General features: G+C 47.7%; 1 protein-coding gene across 1 annotated transcript in view; it reads left to right on the top strand.

The window, feature by feature from the left end:
- Positions 1–909: 909 nt before the first annotated feature.
- Positions 910–19,473, top strand: part of LOC306712391 (cadherin-6-like) — a 55,500-nt gene continuing 36,936 nt past the window's right edge. The window contains exon 1 of the mRNA XM_079181645.1: positions 910–1,001. The gene's annotated coding sequence lies outside the window, so the exon portion shown is untranslated. The remainder of the gene's footprint in view (positions 1,002–19,473) is intronic.

The following is a 19,473-nucleotide window of genomic DNA, read 5'->3' as shown; positions in this document are numbered from 1 at the left end:
GATGTGGACATACGCTATGTCACCCTCCCTGACTCATGCTAACGTGGGTTACATATGCTAATTATTGACATAGATTATATATGAATTACGGTGGATCACTTTTCATAGATTTATGAAACCAGTTTGCACCATAGCATAATCAAAGTGTTGTTATTGACATAAAAGGTGAGGTAGGCCTAATTAGTAAATATATAATTCATAGTTGCTGCAGCAGATGTATTTATATAGTTCATAAACGTAACTGTTATTATTCAAATGCAACCTCACTAACTTTGCAAACAGAATTAAAATGTAAAAGTATCACTATGAGAGTGCCTTGATCACAGTAACAACATGGTCAAATGAAACACAAGCTAATTTGCACCGGCATTATTGCTGGTGCTTTTTTTTTATCGTTTTTCTTCATACAGAGCTAAATTTAATTAGCAATTGTATAATCATACATGATCCATGGCTTCCAAGGTTTTAGACTTCAGGAAAGCTGGCAGTCTAACTGGAGGCGTTTACGAAAATAACCGTTTATCGCTCGGTTCAAACCCACACTCAACCTCTGACTTTGCAACTATTAATCAGGGATTATGCAAATGTCAAGGAAGCACATGCACAAAGAAACAACAATCACTTGACTCTTGTATTAAACTTGAACATCGCACGGCAGTTGAAAGGCAGCCTCCACCTTCCTTTTGTTTTTATCGGTCGTGTGTGTGTTTTTTGTTCTTTTTCCTCCCCTTCTCTTTTCTTTTTCTTTTTTCACGCCGTGCTCTGCTGGGGGACTCGTGAATGGCAGCCAATGGGAGGGTTGAGTCCCCTCAGCCTTTCAGCCTCCCTGACATCCACAGCGAGAAGTGATGCAGCGCGACTGAGACGCGCAGTTGAGGTGGACCAACGGGCAACAAAAGCTGCAGTGAACGGATACACACTCTTGGGCTCCGACGCGCGCCTCCTCAACCCCGGGAAGGAAAAAATGAAAAATTCCCTCCTAGAATAAACTTCATTATCAGGTGAGCGGGATCTCTGTTCGCAACTTCTATGCGCTTTGAAAAAAAATGTGTCTCGTTTGAAAGACGTTCGCCGCTCGAACAGAGAGAGCAGAGCACTTTGCTCTGCAGCGTTTTTTGAAATGTCCGAGTCGGGTTATTCTGGGTTGCTCACACGCGCAAATGACCAATGCGAAATAGTTGCTTATATAAGAGCTGCGTCTCCTCTTGTGTACACTCTAATTAAATTGGCAGTGGAGCAAAGTCAATAACACTAATGATTGGCAGGAGCTCCGGGCTTTGAATTAGTATCAATCGGAAGTTATATACATTAATCTGCGCAGCATTCATCAACTTATTGCGGGTGGGGGTGGGGGGGTCAATCGAATGCCAGCGGGGTTCATCAACTTTTGCATTTTGTTGGATGACTCCGTGCGTAATTTCTCATTCATGTGTCGATGCAGAAAACGAAAATGTAACCCCCCCCCCCCCCCCCCCGGTTCAGTTCGTGCACGACGCAGTACGTTTCTGCCCCGCCGCGCTAAAAAAAAAAGTGATGCGAGCATGCGGGCCAGGGCTCCAAAAACGCACCTCATTTTGTCACTGCGTGAACGTGCCCCCCCCCCCCACTTTTTTTTTAACGCACGCATTGAATCTTATCGTTGGATGTGTTGAATTGTTCTTCCTCATCTCCCCCTCTCCTCCGATCTCACTGCAGCCAGTGGCAAATCCGCGGGATGCGAATCGATGCGGGAGGGACGGCATGCTCTGATAACGGCGCGTGATGGTCTATCTTCGGCTGCCCGCAGTCGCACTGTGATGCCCTGCTGCCTATTTTGTTGTGCTTAGTGTTAGAGATCAGGCTGAAAGGCCTTGGTTGTTGTTGGGTTTTTTTAGGGGGGGGGGGGGGGGGGGGGGTACCCTCGGAGTTGAGTCAAGTTTTCTAAAACATGTCTTCTAGCGTTATTGACTGTACAAGATGATATCAGTGATGTGGCTGTGAATATTTAATGTAATTGCTGAATAATGCGGGGGGGGGGGGGGGGGGGGGGGCAATGAAATAATTAACTCGGCGTCTTTGCTCAAAAGTTGCAGGTTATTGACATTGTGAGGATGAGGATGGAGGATCTATGCGATCCTGAAAATTGAATTTAGTGCTTTGGGGAAGTTTCCGTGCCCATGGTTTAGTCAGTGCACTGGCTCAATGTAAGCCCGAGGTAATGTGTCTGGAGGGAGCTGTGAAGTTGTTTGGGGGTGTTGTCAAACCAGCCGGCGAATATTCCGCAATAATCACTCCTCTCCACACATATGCTTTTTTAAATTACAAACAAGGGACGTGTGCTTATCAAGGGGATGTTTGAGCAATCACACAAAGAAAAAGAAGTTCCATTTGTAAAGGTTAATTCCCATTCATATTTTTGTCATTATTGGAACAACTTCCTGCTTGTTTTTTATAGAAAGACAGAGAGCAGCTGGGTGAACAGAGATTGTCTGAACCAGAACAGGTTTAGTGGTCCAGCTTTTTTTTCTTTTTTTTTTTCATACGCTGGGTTTGAAGTTCAGAGATGAAAGGGACAGAGTAGAATCTGTGGCTGATCAAAGTCGTACAGGAAACGCGGCAGGTACTGAATATTTAAAGGCTGTGCAAATAGAGTTTCTGTGTGTGTGTGTGTGTGTGTGTGTGTGTGTGTGTGTGTGTGCATGTGTGTGTGTGGGGGGGGGGGGGGGGGGGACATACAGTACAGCAATGCATATGTGTTTGTGGTCCGAGCTGTGTGGGCGCTTCCTATGAAGACAGTCAAAGTAACGCTGCAGTAAACTGATTTGACAGACAGGGGAGTCGAGATATTTTATTTGGGACCCATAGCTCAGATTACAATAGACAGTCCCTCACATTTCATCTTCCTCTTCTCCCAAATATCTTCTGTTCATCGTGCGGCAGCTTGGGGGGGGGGGGGGGGGGGGGGGGGTATTCCGGCCCGCTCCAGCCTGTCACCCCGCGAGCGCTGACGTCACACAGGATGGTGGGTTTTACCCGACGGGCCAGACGATGATGGCCGGTGACCCGAGTTGATTACATTATTTGTGCTCCAGATGGGCAGCATCATTTCTGATGTGTCCCGCTCGTCATATCGAGCATTTCTAGTTCCTCTCTTCAGCAGCATCTGGAGCTAATAAAATCACATCCCAGTGGCTGCTGGCTGAAACAAACTTCCCCCGTGGGAATGTCCACGGCCTCCTCTCTTCCTCCTCCTCTTCTTCTTCTTCCTGTTCTTCCTACTCCTCCTCCTCCTCCTCTTCTTCCTATTCCTCCTCCTCCTCCTTGCGCGTGTGCGCTCGGATACTTGTGGAACGTTTGTTGAGCCGGCACGCGGCGCAAGGGGCTCTTAATATGTGTGCGCTTCGCTTACGGATGCTTTTTGAAGTCAGCGGCAGAGAGCACCCCTGGGCATTGTAGTTCACTAGATGCACCTTGATTGTTTGAGTGCATTAGTCACGGTCTGCATGATGTGATAATAAATCACGTCGTTGTTTGTACCGCGAGTGCTGCGGGATTTCCTCTTCAGATTTTCCTTGTGCCAAATATTTATTTGGAGTTGAGTTCCGTCGGTGCCAGCCAACAGGGCTTCTCTGCTTTCTTTTCTCTTTTCTCTTCACTTTTTTCTTTCTCCGGAAACACTGCACCTGCTGCACAGGAACGACTTTGGTTAGCCACCCTGTGAAGAATAGCAGATTTGACTCCCCTCCCCCCACCACAGTTACATTGTCTTTCATTTTCCTGAGGCGTCTTGTGACCATTATAGAGCAAATTTCCAGCAAGCACGATGGCAACTTAATAACGGCGCCTTACTAATGAGACAGATTCCCTTCAGAGATGCCTATTTACGGAGCAGTCACAACCGCAATCACAGAAACCAGACAAAGAAAAATACGTATTTCTCACCTACCAACAGGCGGGAACCTTGACATCTGCTTCTCGTTAAATCTACGATTGGCAGGGAGCCGGCGTCAACCTTCTCTATGGAGGTCGACCATAATCGCAGATTGAATTTGCGACGACTCTAAAAAAAAAACGAAACACCTTACAATTAGACGGGATGCGGTTTAGTCGGTTTCTTCAATGGGTTTTAGCAAAAGGGATTTGAGACGGCGGCCCAGGAGAGTAGAGCGTCACCGTGGAGTCTGCCCAAATCCCACAAAAAATAGGCCCGCTTTGCTTTCCACGGGCGCTCAGAAGATAAATACACATGGATCAGACAATTTACACCTCCCTTAACAATGGCTAATTATCTCTACCCTGCTTTGTGCAGGAGAAGACCAATTACACAGAAACTGTGTAGAGATACTCACAAAGCTATTTCCAAAAGTGGCAAGACAGAGATGTGTGAATGTATGTAGCGCTGGATGAAGCTGATAGCACACAGTGCATGGCTTAAGAGCTGCAGAGAAGAGTCCAGCTTTCATACAGTATGGCACACTTGGAGGGATGTGACTATGAAATCACTTAGATTCATGTCTTTGGGGTGGGAGACGGAGTAAATTGCTGCCAATGTTGAATAACGCAGTCTGCCAACAGCCTTTTTTTTCTTCTTCTTCTTCTTCTTCTCCCTCTTCCCCCTCAAACTGTGGCTTGGCTCCACAGCTTTTCTAATTATGAAGTGGCTGAGAGATAGCTTCACAACTCCCCTCCCGATACTGGTGGTGGTGGTGGTGGTGGCGAGCGGAAGCTGGCCGAATAGCAATCTAACTGAATTACCAACAAAGCCTGGACAGACTCAGAGTTTAGTGAACATATTTGCAAAAAAAAGTAACATCCCCTCCCTTACCTATTCAGTCATGAAACGCACACACACACACACACACACAGACTGACACGCAACTTGAAGTAGCACACACAAGCACAAATGCAAGCAAACAAACGCGGTACAAAGAGGGAAGGTGTACAGTTCTCCGCACGCTTCTCAGCACAATTTAACAAGATATATTAGTCACCCAGGAGGCAGCAGAAAGCCAGGCATCCACAGAGTACAGCAGACTGCAGTCTGACAGTGGGAGATAGTGATTTACAACAAAGGCCTGTAGACCATGGCACAATTTCAGAGTTGCCGAAACGACACTGGTAAAGCAGGGGCGCGAAAGTATATCCACCAGCCACGACTCATTTCTTACGCCGTTTGCCCCGGGAAAGGGGGAGGGTGGAGACGGAAAGGGGGCAGATGACAAAATGCAGTGTTGTAGCTACCACACTATGAAGAGTTGAGCTTAGTCGAATTGTGTCATCAAAAAAATATGAGCGGAAACTAGAAGGAAGCCCCCTTCAAGGACGCTGAACATTCTCCCTTTCTTAAATGCGAGGTGAAATCGATTTCTTGACCCCCCCTGCGAGGGTACCGTTAGGGTTTGGATTGGATTTGGAATTAAATCTCTATATCCAATATGTGTGTGTGTGTGTGTGGGGGGGGGGGGACAATAATCATCTAATAGTGGAAATCTCAGATCCAGATCACTGTGAATACTAATCAACTGGTCCTGAGCTCGCCACCAACTTTTATGGAAATTTGTTCACGAGTTGTTTCCAGACACCGTGTATAGATTAATGAACAGAGGTGGCAATACAACTTCATTAGCAGTAAAGAAGGGTTTAAAAAATGCTCCATAGATTTATATTTAATGTAAACTGAAAGATAAACATCAGTCATCAAAAATTTGATCTTTATGTGAACTTGCTTCGCGTAGTTTTTACGCCTTGTGTCAAAACAATAAACTTGTACAACTAATGGATTTAAATGTGACTATAAATGATAAATCATCAGGAAGGTGTGCTTTTTTCAATTCATTGTGCTTTTCAAAATGGGGAATTCTGTCATTGAAAAAAAAAAAACATCCAGGAGGTAGTGTCCTGTATAATGCGTGTCTCCGGTCTTGTCTTGGTGCAGGAGGAAGACTGGGAGTGAATGCAGCAGACAGATCATGTCCGCAGGTCCTGCCTCCCCCCTCTAGTTGGATTCCTGTCCGTGTAAAGCCCAGAGGCTTAACTCTGGCTGCAGTAAGTGGACTGAGGAACGCTAAACTCTGTCTGGGGGTGGGGGGGGGGGGGGGCTGCTGAACATGACAGCCAGTTAATAAGCGTATGGAAGATGGGCAAGTGCACGAAGGGGTTGGCAGAAAGGCGGGAAAACATTGTCTGACTTTTGAGACTTTTTTTTGTGAAAGCAAAGGGAAGGAGAGGGAAGGGTAATATTGACTGTCGGGATGACGAGAGAGGGTGATGGGAGATCAAGAGAGTGCAGCCACAGGACAAGGAGCGTTAGCGCCTGACTGGAGTACAATGAAGACAGTGAAGGGAGAGGCTCGGGTCGTGGCTAAAGGAAGGGAGACTTTGAGAGAGTGAGAGAAGGTGATAATGATGCTTACTGTACCCCTACGAGGCAGCCGCAGTGAGAGCTGTCGGCTTCAGGCAAACACTGGCTGTTGGGATGTCACTCGGTATGTTAACCCCCCCACCCCCCCCCCAGACGCCTCTGACAGTATGTGATAGATTTGCAGGTGTGTAATTACATGTGTGTTTGTTTGCATGCGTGAGAGACGATGACGGCGGTCGGGGCTTGTTTGTGGACCCCTCTTTGTGCCTGCGTGTGCATAGCGAGGTGCGTCTTTGTGTGACTTTTTTCACGTGTCAATTTGTCTTGGCTGCGGTGAAAGCAGAGTGATGTGATTTTCCCCTCTAACAGCCTCCAGGAGTAATGATCCGGGTTATTGCAGATGGCGGTTAACACCTCAACCCAGCGGGCATTGCCGCTGCAAAGACCTGTCCTTATAGGTTAGGCTTCAGGGAGAGTGTTGTCTCGGTGGCAGCGGTCGCGCGCACAATTCCTCCGGCCCCCTCCGAAACCTGTCACCTTCAGACGGGCCCCTCCTTCTGTGGATAATGGTCTCCTGTCTATGTTGTGAATGATATCTGGACTCCATTGTGTGCCCGTTTCTTCTGCTGTGCTATTGTCCCGCAGAACGCCTTTGTGAGTTTCTTTCTTATTTTTTTCCCGTAAAGGTACAATGTGCAAGCTGCATTCTAAGGTGCTGTAAATGACATCAGCAATGGTTCTATTTACTTTCAATCCCCGGAGTGAAAAAAAGAGAAGTTTCTGTCGTTCTGCTACCTCTCAAAACATTAGGACGGCATGTTGTGAACGAGAGAAATAGAAAGACCTCCCGTGGAAAAAAAAACACACCTGCCGAATCAAAGCGTGCGTACCGTTCTGGGGCTGAATATTCCTCGGGGAAGGACACAATGCAAGCGTTCTGCAGCAACATGGGACACACATAACAGCGCCAGTACTCTATACTGGGCTGAACAATACCCAGGGCGCCTCGCAGACAGTCAGGCAAACCTGTCCCCTTTAGAGAAAAGGTTATTCTTTGAGAACCCCAACAGCTGAACACTGCTTTGACATGAATAAGTGACAAACGGATGTGTGCGGGTCCCACAGGCCTCCAATTACTGCCTCACGCCGCTGTCCATCAAAGAGAAATGGGGCAGGACAGAGGACCTTTAAGTTGCCGGAGCAGGCGGCCTCGGAGTCCCAACCTGTGAACCAGAGGTGCTGCAAGCGCTCTGCAATAATTGAGTTTGATTTAATGAAGGTAATGCCAAAGTTGGGTTATTGTTTGCCCGAGGACAATGCAAGAGGGTTTGAATTCGTTTGTTGGGAACAATGCCGGGGGAATTTCTTTGAAATGGAAAAATTGCATTAAACATTCCATTTGTATTAATTATATCGGAGCGCTTATTAACATTGGCACGCTTAGCGGCAGCAGCGGCGCTGCCGGTGGTATTTGCGCTTAAAGCGGCACTCCGAGCAATAACACAAGAGGCAACCGTCTTTGCCCGAGGCGCACTGAAAGCGCCCTTGATGTCAATGAATACATGACTATAGCTTTATTCTGAAGCATTGCGTCTAGACCTTTGGTCCTACGAGACATCAGTCACTCAAGTTACTCACCACTAGATTCAATTAATCATAGCCTTAATTCAATCCCATGGTCGGGCCTCCCAGCTGTAAGCCTCTAAGTGGGTTTTAAGAGTGCCGGAGTTTGCTGGTTTACGGTCCTCCACGCGGCAGTGGAAGGGCTGCCCTGTCTAGCAGGGATTTAATGACACTCCAGAGGTCAAGGGTTAGACTCACAGCGGTAGGCGGAGTGTTTACTTGGGTCTGGAGTGAACGTGCGAACACAAATATGCAAGCACACACATTTGAGCAAAAAACGTCCCCAAAAAAAAAAAAGGTGGACCCGTACATTCAGCTGCTTACCTTCCACCACAAGCACAGGGAAGCATCGGGTGTGTGCGCGGACACACACACACACACACACACACACACACACACACACACACACACGGAATGCGATGTCAGAACTCGACCTACAGTAGCAGGAGCAGACACTTGCGAAACGCGGTTTGGATCCTCCTCAGTCTCATAAATAATGGACGTTGGTGAAGCATCTGTCAACTTTTCTGTCAACGCTGTTCCAGATGGGAGTCAGACAGGCCAGGTCGGAGCAGTGTGTTACATACACATAACAAACCTCCATCCAGTGTGTCTTATGCACCCGTGCCCTGTTTACATCAGCACACTGACACCCCGGCACTCACCTACACGCCTCAGCCTATCTGCTGATTTATTAGGCCCTGAACCGGGGCTTCCTCCGCCGCTTCCTCTTAGACCTTTCTCGCCACACACACATACACACACATTTAATCAAAAAGTGCAAGCGTGCTCTGAAGACCTCCTCTTGGTTCAATAAATAAAAAATGAAATAAATACATTCTGTTCTCTGTCTAAATACACACCAAGCTCTTTGAGTAAACACATCAGCAGCACCTCGTCACACGGCGGTGGGGGAGACAGTAAACACACACCACCGGTGCCTCACATGCTTGTTGACTTAAATATGGCACCGCTCGCTGAACGCTAAACACTCGCTGTGAGTTCTTTTACCGCAACGGAGCCGCAGAGCAGCGCACCCACTAAATTGTACTTCCTTGACATCTGGCTCGGAGACATCTAGGTGTGTTGTCCGCGGGCACGGGGCCAGGGGAAGGGGACAGCGAGCAAAGCGAACTGCGCGTTGGATGGGGGGGGGGGGTTTGCGCAAGTTCCCGGCAGCGGCTTGTCTTGCTTCTCTTCCCCTCTGGCAGCTGGGCGGCAGGATGAGTGGATCGGGTGCTGCCGGGTGGCGGTTACTGTACGGTTGCTTTATGGACTAAAGCACCGTCTTCCCGGCCTTGTCGTAATAGAGGATTCAGCTCATAAAGCAGCATCATGATTTGCAATAAGCAGAGTTAGGGGAGAGTAATGAAGGTGTAAATCAACTGAGCCTTTCTTTCTTTTTTTTTTCTCCCCGTTCTTCTTTTAATCTGACATTGGCAGTCTCTCCCTCTCTCTCTCTCTCTCTCCATCCCTCTCTCTCTCTCCTTTCTGTTCTGTCCGCTCCCTCCTCCTCTGCCCCCCCCCCCCCCCCCCCCCCCCCCCCCCCCCCCCTTCTCTCTCCCTTTGCAGTAATGGAAAGCCTGGCACTCTGTAATAAAGCAGAGTGAGCAGCAGTTTTAGTAAACAGTCTCGGCAATCATTCAGCCAAGTCCAACTCCTTTATTTTGTGTGTGTGTGTGTGTGTGTGTGTGTGCAGTATTTTATACCCCTGTACGGTGTTAGGGCTGTGGGTGTGGGGGCTAATGAATGAGGATGGAATGAGGAGTATTTAATTCCAGTCTGGGAGAGGGAGAGGCAGGGACTCCTCATGAGAAAGCCTTTGTTTTACTTTTTTTTTTCACAGACGACAACAAATGGGAATGTAGATGCAAATTTGCTGCATACAAGCTTTGCAAAATGGGACCACACGGCCAACAGCAGGGCACCCAGGGCTCGCCTCGCTCACTGGCCCCTTCCTTGAATAAAGACGTCATCAGAATTTTGAAATGGAGCAGCATAGTTGGATTGGAGGCAGTCATCAAGAGAGCAGGGGTCCAATACTCCCGAGTTAAAATGTCTGGCCGGGAATCATGTTAAAATTTCCATTCCTCGCTCCAAATCGATCGCATGGGTCCCTGCTCTCCAATATCCATGGTCACCTTTGCTATAAAGTAAGGTATTACTTCTTTAATGCAGTGGGGTTTCATTCTGTGACCAGTGAGGAGAGGAAGGAAAAGAAATGTATCTGGTGACCTCAAACACAAAGAAATGATGGCTCAGGATAATGAAAGAAAGTGGCCTGAATTGTGTATATATATATATATATATATATATATATATATATATATAGAGAGAGAGAGAGAGAGAGAGAGAGAGCGAGAGAGGGGTTCATGAGCACGATTAGTTCCTTGAAGTCCGCCCATGACATTGGGTTGAATTATTTTCCCCGTCTGCCTGTTTAACTCCAGGTGGACACGTTAATGCAGTATTGATTGTTTATCTGTAATAACACCATGCCGTTGCTGCGCTGGTGATACAGGGGAGGATGGGGGGAGGGGGGGAGGCGCTCACGGTTAGGAGATAGAGGGGAGGGTGCCGCGGGTGGTGATAGATAACGCACTATACCCTCTTTTGATTGGTGGCTGGCGATTTAGAATCTGCGGGTAAAACGAGGTGGCTGGACATATCCTATCTGGCGATAGCCCAAGTGTGAAATGGGAAATAGAAACTGGGGTGAAAACCTCAGTGCAATGTGGCCGCTGCTCGATAAGGCTGTCTCCTGTCCCCGAATAATTCAATCTCCTGCTCCCGACCATTCTGGTAACTTGCCGGGGTGCCAATGCGCCGACGTCCACCCACTCTCTGGCCCCTGGGCCCCGGAGCGCATATGGCCGGCTACAGTGTCTCTCCGTGACCTATGGCCGGGGCCTGTTGTTCAGCCAGTAATTACAAATAAGCTGGAAGTCACACCAGCCATGAGAAAAAGGTGAGCGTCATTAAAGATGTGGGGGTGCTCCGCTGGCGTGCCGGCGTATTGAGTCGTGTGTCTCGGCAGCGCTCGGGAATCAAACGCTAACTCGGATCAATCAGTCTTCTTTGTTCATTAGAGTTGTCCCGGGAGTGGCAATAAAAAAAAAAAAGCAACCCATCCCAGCGCTCATTTCAATGATGAGTCCGCTGTCCCTCGGGGATAACTAGCCGAGGTAAATAAACATGAGTCACAGTTAAGGTCAGAGGAGATCACGGCCGTCTGTTGTTCATCTAGAGGACGCCTGGATCCCCTTTGACGTGATTAGGATTGAGAGCAGTGCAGAAAGACCCTTATTCTAGCAACAATACTGCGGGACCCATTCAAAAATGTCATGGCAGCAAAGCCAAATCCCCCCCCCCCCCCCCCCCCCCCCCCCCCCCCCCTTTCATTTCTTGAGGAGCATTTCTAAAGAAATATGCATTTATACGAGGCATTTGAATTCTGATGCCAACAGTAATTTAGGGGCTTATTCTTGAATTGTAGTCGTATGATTTTCATTTGTTTTTTTATCCCAAGGCCGGGCTGATACCCCGGCACACGTCCTGCCTGTGACAAATGGCTTCCTTAACACTCCAATGCCTCAGTGGCTTTAGTTGGGTGCAGTTTGAGAGAATTCTGTCCAATTTGAGAACAGTCAAACGCCTTGTGAGTGTGTGTGAAGCTTCCAGTATTAATAATGTAAAAACAGGTGCCCCTGACTGTCGCTGTGTGTTTTTATGGTGGGCTCGTAGGAAAGGTCATTACTCTTAGTCGAGGGGGGGAGACACGTTTCGTCTCCGCAGCCTTTTATTAGGGCCATATTTTAGGTGTGTGATGTCATTGTTTGGTTTTTTCACTCCATGCAATATTTAGTGTTGTGTGACAATTGTGTTTGTAGCTGTCTCGCTGCTGACCCGCTGTTACAGTCGATGCACGCCTGAATGGAAATGTGCTTCTACGTCGTTCCCTCTCATGTAATTGTCACAACGGGGAGGCCGAGACGAACGTGGGAACACAACTCCTTCACTGATTTTCAATTCACTGCGCCAAGTTTGACCTTTGTGTAGTCCAATCAATGGATCTGCTTCCAGAGACGCACTATTCATTCTGAAACCGGCGGCTGCTGGCGTGATCTGATATCGCTGGTCGGGGCAATGTTATTAAGAGGTAAACGACACTGTTGATGTGGAAGTAATAGCTTTTAATTACCAGAGTTAATGTGAATATTATTCCTGCATTGATGCAGCTCTGGCCTTGTTGCTCCAGCCTGCGCGGGGCTAAACGTACAGAAAAAAAAAGCAGACTCTTGTGCTTGACTGCACACACAAACACTTGGGAAGCAAACAGTGATTTGCATAGAGACGGAGGCTCCCCTAACCACCAGTGTACCACCACAAAGGCCCCAGTGGGGAAAGCAGGAAGCCGCCAGACCCCCTCCCCCCTCTTCCCCCCCCTCTGTCTGCCATTGTCAATCCCTCACAAGAGGGCTGTGTTGGACCACACGGCCGCTGGTGACAAAACATGTGCACCGGCCAACACACAGGGAAGCAAACAACCGAGGATGTCTCATCTGCTCAAGTGTCACCGGATGAATGCCATTAAGCTATTATTTCTTTGCTCTTTATGGGCGAGGATGTCTCGTGCCCATTTGTTCTGCCGTCGAACAGGGAATGACCACATCTGTTTGCCACCAGGGTACTAGGCATTATTAATCTTCGCGAGAGGACATTTAGCGAAATCAAACCTCCATTTATTAGCCCCTAGCGCGGGATTGGCGAGGGAAGATAATGACTTTAAGCTCCCATTTAGTCAATTAATTCTTAGAAGTGGAATCAGAAACTGCACGCTAAAAAAGTGAGAGTCTCTGTTGTTTATGATGACGCTGTTTATTTCAGGGCTGAAAGTCATTATTTGGCACTAGAGTCGGAGCAAAACGACGCTGCCCTAATATACTAAGAGAATCTGGAGTGACTTCAGAGAAGAGGGACCCTTTAAAATAATGTGCTGAGAGGGTCCTCTTCAATCGCCGTGCAGCTCGATGATAAACACCAGCCATAAACACTGCAGCAGGTTCATGGAATCCCATCTTTGTTTTTGTCAAAGTGACAACAGGGAGAAAGAAGAGGGAGTGAGCTGAAAAACAGAGCACTGTGTGGAGAGCTGGCAACCCACAATTTAGTTCAGACTGTGGAGACATAAAATCAAGTGCACTGGAGGAAAGGTTACTTCAGGAGCCCCTCGGTGGGTTCTAAACTGGGCCATTCAGACGCCGGTTTGTGAGACGATCCGGACTGAGTAATGCAAGCTGTGCTGAAGGATGGCACGGCGGAAATAACTAGAAAACAGGGAAAATAAGGGGGGGGGGGGCTCTCATTGGCTTGGCCCAGATTGTATGATTTATATGGGTTATTTGCTATGCATTTGGGCAGCCAGGCAAGGTAATGTGTTTGCAGTGAGCTCCGAAGCGATGCACTGGGATGAATGCTGTGGGCACACCCTTTGCCTTTGACTGGGATAATATGAGCTAATTTGTTTGGATTACTGTCAGTCACAGCCTCACGTCCCTGTCTGTCATGTATGATCAGGATATTGATTATCCAATATCCTGTATATATGAGGGTTTCATACCAAAGCTTTGTGCTTTTTGTTTATAGATCGATTTTAGCAGCTTGCTGATAAAACACCCGATAACATCCTTCAATGTTTGGAATAAGTGTTGCATGTTGGCGACACGTGTTGGAGGGAAACTTAATGTGCTATTTAGAAGCAGGAGGGGGACTTAGAGGACCGGTAACTAAATCTCGGTGCCGTTTCAGTGTCGCAGGTTGAATCCTAATTTCGACTCGAGGACTCTGGTGTTTTTGCACTACAGTGCTGACATTCAGTCAGGAATTCCAGTTCAGCTTTGCATTCCAATTTGACTGGGGATTTTCATCTGTTTATTCGCCCGTCTTTCATGATGATGATTTTTGCCCTCCTCACTCCGTAGTGTTTTTTTTTTCTCGTTTTTTTGGTATTATCCCCCATCTGTCTGAAATCTCCCGTTAGTGATCAATTTCCTCGCCTTAATCTGTGGGGCGTGTGCTTCTGTGTATGTCAGGTTGGAGTGGGGTTTTGTTTTGTAAGACAATGCGGCAGTGTGTGTAGATGCTGTTTCTCAGCTCAACAAAAGATCAATATATATTGACAAGGATTTTTTTTACTTTCTGTTTCCATCTGTGTCAATCTTGCTGCAAGGACAAGGGACACACGAGGCTTGTTCTTAGACAGTTGCAGAGCAAAAGTTCACCCGGCTACCCACGTTTTGGGTTGTTTTTGATCATTTGCCATCGGGAGCTGTGTTGTGAACCACTAACCCACATGGGCAATAAGACAAATGGAGAGCCCCGGAATTGGGTCGAGCCCACGGTTTTCCCAAATCACACTCGGGATTTAGCTGAAAGTTCCCCCGGCGAGCAGAGTAAAAATGAATGACACCCCCTCTGAGTTGTCTGGGTCGTCTTAACAAACTGAGTCTGAGATACACAGGTGAGGAAGAGGAGGCCAAAGAAGAGCGGAGATGGTGGAACTACCTGCTGCTGACACCTCCACACATTACCAGCCTTTAAGGGTCTCCTTTGTGTATTGTAACCACGTTACCTGTGGCACCACAACCACCAACCTCCTTTCCTCTCTCCTCCCCTCCCTCCCTCTCGCTCTCTTCTCCTTTGCTCGTCCCCCTGGCTGACATTCTCCTCTCTCACTTTTTAATTGCACCCCCGGGGCTCTTTCTAGGTTGCTGTGAAAGTCTTTGGCTCGACGGGCGCGATAGGGTGCTTTGCCGTGTCGCTCATATCCCTCGTTAGGAAAAAGGAAAAGAAAAACAGGAAGAGGAGGTAGGGAGAGGTGGACGGAGGAGAGACAGGGAGTAGGCCTCCTCTTAGGAGGTCACTCCCAAGTCTAGATTCGGCTAAAATACCACCCAGGCCCATTGTGTGTAACAGCACAGCCATTAGCTGGCCAGATCCAATATGTATTGACAAATGCATTTGTGTGCCTCTCCGTGGCCCCGTCTCTATCCTCGTGGCCCCCGCGCTCGATAAAACCAATAGATACATTTAATAGCTAATTGTCCTGATTCAAAATGTTATCCCAAGCATTTCTTTAAGCGCTGAATCACGGGGCATTCGAAAATTGGCAGCAGACACATTAATCTTGCTTACCCAGCACCCAGCGCAGTGCACAGAGTCTTATTGCTCTACAGCGACTCCACACAATCTGTGACAGGCAATTTAAAGCAATTTACTTTTTTCATTTTTTCATCAAGCGTTTTTTTTTTTTTTTTTTTAATGCAATTAAATGGCACATGATATGAAGCGAAGACGGGGCAGGCGAGAGGGCGAGACAAAGAGAGAGAGAGAGCGAGTGCGTGCGAAGAGGGAGAAAAATAAAGGCAGCCTTGTTGTAAACACTGCCTCTTAACTGGGAGAATATAATTATGGTGTCATGTTCTATTACACACCTTCATTATGACGCCGGTGCTCCCAGAGAAAGCGAACAGGGAAAAGATGAGACCTGTGGCGCCTTTAAAAAAAAAAAAAAAACACCTCCAGCGACGGGCGAGGAAGACGGCTGTGAACAAAAGAACATGCTCACTCTGCTCACTCTTTCTTTGGCAACTTCCCCTGTCATGGTCACACAGCCTTGCTCCTTCCAAAGTTTATTACAACCTGCGTTTGCAGTTTGTTTTTTTCCCCCATTGGTTTTTAGTAACGTTGTACTCATCGTGTTAATTGCGGAGATCTGGCAACAAAGTGACATTTGCTGCAATGAAATCCGACGGGGCAAGAAGCAGAAGGGGAAACCGAAAGTGAGCGCAGCCACAAATGTCGTTAATAATCATGTGCCGCGCAACAACAGCAATTACGGTGGGCCAAAGTTGAACCGGGACTTAAGTCTGTAAACGGTGATGGATGCTTACAACTGAATATTTTTTCCTATCCAATTTAGTGCGGCTAAACTGGGGATTAGCAAAGAACGTTTCTGATTGTCTCACTGCTGGTGTTTCGTGGCCTATCACGCGTCCTCTTAGCAATGTTGATAAGTCCGTATTGTCATTATAAATCTGAGTAATTAACTTGGTACCAACAGGAGTCAAGGCCGGTATTACGAATAAGATCCAAGTAGTGAAAAAAGCATTGGTAAGCCTCCCTCCATCTCTCTTTGAACGTCCCTCTCGTACAGTAGAAATGTAAAGAGGCAGGCATTTTGTTCTAGCCACCGGGCTACATGTGGCACCGCAGCATTTCTTAACCAGCTGTGACATTTTTTGACGTCGCAAAATAAAGCTTTAGCTGACTTACTCCCGGTCGTGGTCCCTTGTCAAGAGAATTATCAGGGCAGGGACTTGTACAATACGGCTTCCGGGGTATGACAAATGTGGTCAAGGGGCGAGTGCTCCGTGGGGACGACGGAGCCCTCCATACAGTGAAAGCATTAGCTTTCCACAGTGACATTATGAAGAAATCTATTGAAAAGGGCCGGCTTCCCAGTGCTGGGGGACTCGAGGTAGAAAGCTTCATGAGTCCACCCCAGAGACCGACTGGTATTTCCAACTACGCCGGAGCCTACAGCAAATCAATAGCTCAAAGTCCCACATGCTCCTCAACGACGTCAATTAAGTAAATTCATAAAGTCGAGTGCGCTGGGAGTTGGGGTTGGAAAATAAAAAAGGAAAAAATATGAGGAAGAGAGAGAGGGGGGGGGGGGAAGCATCCAGTCATGTAGCGAATTTGGATAGGAAACAGCTTCTGCCATGAGAGTTGAGGCTTAGTGAAAGTAGAGAGTGGTGAGAGACTATTCCTCTACGGGCGTTATTAAGAAGCCTGACAGTCCATCTCACTTTCACCTGCCTCCATCAGCACACGCACCGATGACCCGGGAGTCCCCCCCCCCTCTCGCCGTGCTGAGCCCGGCAGAGGACACATGCAAAGTGACTGGCTTTCAGCGAAAAAGCCCAGCGATAATGCATATCAGCTCAGGCCTATGCAAGCAAAGTAGGCACAGCGGCAGGGGGGGATGGAGGTGTGGAGACTGGAGGGTAGGGGGGTGGGGGGGGGGGGGCTGTGTGTGCTATAAACAGCAACGCATAAGGGAAAAGAGAAAGAGGGGACCTAACCTCCAGCTTCAACCGCTCGCAATTTGCCTCATAAGGGGAAAGCAGGGCATGCCTTGGCTGCCTCTGGAAGACAGGTAGCGTAATGGATGGGCCCGTCTCCCGGCCTGACTGCTGACGCTGCTCTGACAGGACGTTTCTACCTCTCCTTCACTCACCTCTCTCCCCGCTTGCCCCTTAGTGTCGTCACAGTAACTACATCTGATTTAAAAAAGAAAAAAAATTTTTTAGCAAGTGTGTCAAGGGGAGAAAATGCTGAAAGAATCCCGTCTCGAGGGCGTAAAAAACAAACCAACACAAGCCAATTCAAAAACATGCAAAAATCCAAAACCACCGGTGAAAATGGAAAAAGAAAAATGTGCTGCAGAAAGTGGAACAGCTTGATTTGTTGCTCTTTCATGGTATTCTAAAAGACTGTGAAGTATAATACGTACCTTGTTGTCTCTTTACCCCACTTTTCCTTCCGCTTGGAGAACAAACACACTGTTCCTGTTTCTGAAGCTGCAGCACGTTGCTCCTAATGGAAATTATTTGAGCCGTCGTAGCGCGCTTGCCCTTGTCGGGCCGCCTCACAATGGCAACCCGAACAGCAGACAGTTGTGTGCTTTTTCTTTGTGTCTTTTTAAAGGCCAAGGTCATCCCAGCTCAACTCAGACGTGTACAATTGTAAATGACGTCGATCAAAAATGGCTTTATTTCCAGCAACAATTTGCTGTTTTTCTCTGTTTTATATTTCTAAACTGTCAGACAAAACGAGGCAAAACATAAAGAATCTGTTCGTTGCGGCCCCTGAAAACAATGTACACAAAATAGAAGAGAGAGTTGGTCACCAGGTATGTGAGGACCAGCGAGGTATACCACAGCATTGTTCATAAAAATTAAAAAAAAACATTTCACAGGCATCTTCACATGATGGTAGACTCTGTGCTATAGGTGCACTTTGGGACGGGCTTTGAGTGAAAGCAAACACGATGGTAAAAACTGTCTTTGTGAACCCCTGCCAGAACAAGACAGAGACAAAGACTATCCACTGTATCAAACCCTCCGTCGTGTTTTTGAACCGCCAACAGCTTGACAGACTGACGCACTGAGTGAAATATGCAGCTACTGTATTTTGTTCATCGAGCCCACAAAGACACCCGGCCGACAAAGCTTTCCCAGTCGATGGTGAGACATCTGTTTGTAAAAAGCTCAGCGGTTGTTCTGTGACATCGCTTGATGGTTTTTCTTTATTTCTACAGTATCGGGTTTTTCAGATACTAAACGTAGACAGATTTGTGGTATTGTGACAGGACTGCTGCTTCCACTCCCCTAAGCCGGCACCTTTTCCTCTCACTTTCTCTTCTCTCGCTCCATTTCGCTCGCTCCCTTCAGTCTGTCTGACTCCACTCCTGCATGCAGGTCAGGGTACTTAATTCATGTTCCAAAAGACATCGGGTTTTTTTTCATTCCCCAACACACTGTGCCAGGAAGGGTCGACCAGACTTGCACATACATTGGGGCTAGACTGCGCGCCCCCCCCCCCCCCCCCCTTCCCCACCAGCCTTCTGAGAACGTGCGATATGGAGGAACGTTGCAGACGCTCCCCAGCGGACCCGCTGATAACCCCTCCTACCAAAACCCCAGCCGAAGGAACAGTGGCGGCCTGGATATCGGCCAGCCGGGGAGGAATAATGGGAACAAAAGCAGAATACATGGCCTTCATTCTCATTCTTTTCTACCCCTCCTTCTCCTCCTCCTCCACCGCTCTGTTCCTCTTGTTCCGTTCCCTTCACACATTTGCCAGCGCATTCTGCATCGGCCTTTGAGAGGACGGCGGACAAGAGGAAGAAAAGAGAGAGAGAGAGAGGAGATGGGTGGGAGAAATGATTGAGAGACGGAGAGCGGACATATCCCACTGCTCACATCAGTTCCCCTTCTCTGTGGTTTGCAAACAGTCATTTTGTTCAGTATCTTTACACTGATCTTAAGGTAATAAACTGGGGTTGACATTGCCCAGGGTCTCCATCGGCCTTCTGCTGGGTCTGATAACAAAGTGTGCCCAAGCAGATTGTTCAAAAAGATAGAAAGGGCCGCTCCACGTTGAGCCTTGTACTCTATTAGATGTTGATTCAGGGGGCTTAATGCAGATAAAGTAGTTTTACACATGCTGTACAACGTGTGAGCCAATACACCGGTGTGTAATATTCATAATCCGATATTTATCAGGTCAGGCTGCCAATCAATCAGATGACTGACAGTCAACATACTTTATGCTTGTGCACATGAAGTATATCAGGGCTCGTGTGGACGGGAGTGTGTGTGTGTGTGTGTGTGACAGATTTCAGATCTGAAAATGATAATCAGGATTATTTTGGTCAATAT

Source organism: Pholis gunnellus (genome assembly GCF_910591455.1).
Source record: "Pholis gunnellus genome assembly, chromosome: 20".
NCBI classification, from domain to species: Eukaryota; Metazoa; Chordata; class Actinopteri; order Perciformes; family Pholidae; genus Pholis; species Pholis gunnellus.
Note: the sequence above shows the minus strand (reverse complement) of the source record. Positions and strands in the feature narration are given on the sequence as shown.